The 4,430-nt window shown below is 34.2% G+C and overlaps 1 protein-coding gene across 3 annotated transcripts in view; it reads right to left on the minus strand.

The window, feature by feature from the left end:
- Positions 1 to 4,201, minus strand: part of mark3b (MAP/microtubule affinity-regulating kinase 3b) — a 107,640-nt gene extending 103,439 nt beyond the window's left edge. The window contains exon 1 of one of the 3 annotated variants that reach the window (XM_067418031.1): positions 4,118 to 4,201. The gene's annotated coding sequence lies outside the window, so the exon portion shown is untranslated. The remainder of the gene's footprint in view (positions 1 to 4,117) is intronic. The other 2 variants (XM_067418036.1, XM_067418033.1) reach the window with 2 other exon arrangements.
- Positions 4,202 to 4,430: the final 229 nt, after the last annotated feature.

Genomic DNA, 4,430 nt, shown 5'->3' on the forward strand with positions numbered 1-4,430 from the left:
AACACCCCAGTGCCATGTGAAGCAGTTATATGATGAATAGATGCCCTTTTTAATAATTATTTTGTCTGAAAGAAGAATATACTCCTAGGATGACTTGAGGGTAAATCATAAGCTAATTTTAATTTTTGGGTGAACTAACCCTTTAAGGCCCTGTTCACACCAAGGATGATACCGGTAAATCATTAAACATAAATGAATCACAGAGCCAGAGTTCACAACTATAACAATAACAGCACAGAAACAATATAGCTGGAAATGGAATCACATTTATTTATTTTTATAAAAGACAGTCAGAATCCATCTGACTTTAAAGACCTCGAGTTTGTGTTTAGAATAAACAGAGTGATATGTGGACAACAGCTGTTGTTATAGTTATCATTCTTGTTGTGAACAGGGATCTCATATAGATACAGTGGTGCATAAACAGAAGTCATATGAAAAGCATCTTTAAATTTAGCTTACATTTATTTTTAAATGGAATTATTTTCATTAATCTGTTTTTCCATCCATTTTTTTGCAGGTAGTTGCCAAGAAATATCGTAACTATGACATTCCCACCGAGTTGACAGGAGTGTGGCGTTATCTGAACAGTGCGTATGCACAAGAAGAGTTCACCAACACTTGTGCTGCAGACAACGAGATCGAAATGGCATATCTGGATGTGGCTAAGAGGCTAACTAAGTAAACAGATGAACAAATGTGACAACCAGACTTGGGGTAGATATTTTCCTGGGGAAGAGATGATGTTTTCCATGTAATTCAAAACTGTTGATCCCAAACTACAAGTTAGTAGTTTCTGATAATCAATCATCCATTCAATTAAGGACTGGTGCTCTGATATACAGTAATTATGAAACACCTCGTGTGGTACAGTGACTCAATTGTGAATCCAAAATATCAGCCCATATATACCAGCTCTCATTTATCTGTTGCTCATATAAACATCGTCCTAAGCAACTTTGCTGTTGTCTCTATTTAAAGAGACTTCACATTACTGTTTCCTGTTGTTCTCTTTTAGCATAGACAACAGTTCTTACTTGTTTCTTTCAATTTATCATATCATGCACTGATTCTTGACATATGGGACAAAACATGTTTAAATGCATCAAAGATTAATATTAAATAGAACACGTCATCCCAAACCTTGTCATTCATATAGATTTAAACTTATATTAAACTTGAAAATCATAAATATAAATAAAAAAATAAAAAAATATCAGAAATATAAATATTTAAAATAAAAAAAAGGTTTCAAATATGATTTCCATTTATAATAACCTTTTACTATTTTATTATGTTTTAAAATATAATTTATTCCTGTGATTGCAATTTATTTAAAAAAGAAATGCTTTGTAACAATGTAAATGTCTTTACTGTTGCTTTTAAACAGTTTAATTGATTCTTGATGAATGACAGTATTAATTTATTTTTTTAAAAGCGTCTACTAACCGTAAACGTTTACCTTTTTTTCTGTTTAATCTGCTTTGTCCCAGTACTCAAAGATCAGAGCATTACATAACCTCTCAGATTTTTCTATTAGTCATACATATATGACAGTTGAAAAAGCTTGTTCACTGTGTTCACTTTCACTTCTGTTTTGGTTTTACAATATTTTTTTTTAATAATGCATTCTGTTATGTTTTTATTATTATTTGTGTAGAATGCATGAAAAGATCTAATGTGAGCTGTAGGACAAACTAAAAGCAGAAAAGTCAACTAATCAAATATAATTCATGGGTTTTGTACGTTTCATGGGGGGTTTTTTTCCTTCTAAATGCGCCCTAAAATAATTTGTTCTTAAGTAATTAAATGCCACTAACAGAGTTCCCGCTAACGGTTTACAGAAAATTCTCAATTCTTCATTGCCTTGTGTAATTTCTTTGTAAAGTACAAGTTGTTCAGACATTCCTCTGTTATTCCTCACAACTCATATCATTTTGTCTTCTCATTGCCTTTTGGCTTATCTCAAAGTGTTTTACATCAATCAACGCTGGATATATCATACTTAAATATTTATTCACAACCCTGTTTATGGGAAATTAACGAGCTGAGGTGGAAAGGAGATTCACGACACACAGCGGCCCACCGAGATGGAGAATAAGGAAATCTGATCGGGCATCCGTCCAGGTCTCCTCCTCTCCACTTAGCACTGCTGGAATATCACAGGGCCCATGATAGGTCCTTGTGGAGCTCCTGCTCTTGTGTGGTTTGGACAAGCGTTTGATATGAAATGAGAGTGTGGCGCCAGAGAGGCCTATTCCGAGTGAAGCTCTATGAATAAAATAATATTTTCACAGTTTGACTTGCATTATTTCTTTTTCCCTGCGCACACGTTTTTGCTAATTGATACAGTTCTATGGAGCCGTTTCTAAGGAAATGGATATTTATTGTAATTGAATGATGAGTGCTAATTGTGCGGTTACGTTTCTGGATCAATCTGAGTGTATTTGGACACTTAAGCCACTCAGAAAATGTATGGATGTCATTGGACTAGCTCTAGCTGTCTGTCTGTCTTCCTAGATACATTTTTGATGATTGAAATATAATATACATATATATATATATATATATACAAAAATGTATATATATATATATATATATATGTATATATATTTCAATCATAAAAAATGTATATATATATATATATATATATATATATATATATATATATATATATATATATACTTAGCGTGTTGATAGAGCTATTTCGTTAGCTTATGGTGTGTCACTGACATCTAAACTGAGTTTCATTGTCCATTAAATGCAAAGAAACCTACTTTGATCTGGTCGTTTCATCCTTGGGCAAAGATGAGTGATGTCTGCTAACAGATTTAAACATGAGCTTTCAGGCCATGGATCAAAGCTCTCCCTTTGCTTCCACTCTCTCATTATGGCCAAAAGCCATCCAAGCCTGTCTCTATTTTTCCTTAAAAGAGCCTCAAAAGTCTCCGAAGACCTGTGCCCGTCAGATTTACAATAGGGAACGGGACTATTTACCCGAAGAAGGAGCCATCCAGAAATAACAGTACAGAAAAATAAATGGAGCCTGCTATATTTTTCCACACAAGTAAGAAAATATGCTATAGGACTTGTGCCTCGCTGGTTCGTAATTAGTTCTTAAACATTCTCCGCCTTGGATCTCTGCGTCCACATTCAGCGTTTCTGATAATATACAATGCGGCATTAATGTCAAACATGTCTCACCCTGGTTCAGGGCTGTAGCTCTAATCTGTTTGTACAGACTCAAGTGATTCACAAGTCCTTAAGGAGGAGACCCTACAGAGACAGTGGGGCTCACTGTCTGTAGGCCTAGCCTAGTCAATGCTTGAGTTTGTGAATTACTTTTTAAAAGAACAATTAACCTAAAAGTAAACTTGTTCTCAGTCAAACTGAGTATCAAACTGAGTAGGGATAGTTCACTCAAAAATTTAAATTCTGCCATAATTTGTGTTGTCCCAAACTGTTTCTTTTGTTGAACACATATTTTGAAAAAATTTGGTAACCAGACAGTTGCCGGTAGCCATTGACTTCAATAGTATTTTTATTCCCTACTATGGAAGTCAATGGCTACAGGCAACTATCTGGTTACCAATACTCTTCAAAACTCTTTCGTGTTAACAGAAAAAGAAAAAACTCATGGGTTCGGAACAACATGCGAGTGAATAAATTATTTGTAGTGAACTACCCCTTTAAAGTTTCTTTACTGGCATATATCATTGAAAATAAAAAACTTCATTTTCATTGCACAAAAGGTTATTTACCGTTGCTCTGTGAAATATCAATTTCGCGGGCATTTCATTCACCCGCGTTTTCCAGGCGAAAAAGATCCGCACAGATTCCGCTCATGTTCAAGTTGCAATAAGAATTGTCAAACTGACAAACATAAAGCTGCTTGGCTGACTTTTGTGTGAGCAGTTCTTCATACGTTTTGAACTATAGTTATGTGTGAAAAACATATCAAGTTTACGTCATCATTCGTTATTTCACTGTAATTTATCGCAAACATCGTTCGTGTTTTGTTTTCAATAACATTAAATGCTCAAATTGGCTTAGAGCAAATTAAAACCTCCAGCAATACTATAGTCTTACTTAGACCGATAGAGAAGTGTACACATACCTGTACCAAGGTATTTTTTTTTCATTGTAGTAAGTTCACTTTTTTGTTTATGTGGTCATCACGTGATCCTGAGTGGCGTTTCCTTGGGATTCCTTTTGCGATTAGCCTAACGTTACTTAAACCTAACGTGACATATCAAATATCCCTTAGAAATGTTCACATTTTTGTTTTTTACCAAATGCTAAAGGAAGAGTACATCGTTAAATCGTTTAAATAAATATTTTATTACATTGTTTCATAACCTTTTTTAAAAAAAATTTTTTTTTGCAGTTGCAGTTGCAAAACATGTCCAGCAGATGGAGGTATTACAGCT

Source organism: Pseudorasbora parva, chromosome 15, assembly GCF_024679245.1.
Source record: "Pseudorasbora parva isolate DD20220531a chromosome 15, ASM2467924v1, whole genome shotgun sequence".
Taxonomy (NCBI): domain Eukaryota; kingdom Metazoa; phylum Chordata; class Actinopteri; order Cypriniformes; family Gobionidae; genus Pseudorasbora; species Pseudorasbora parva.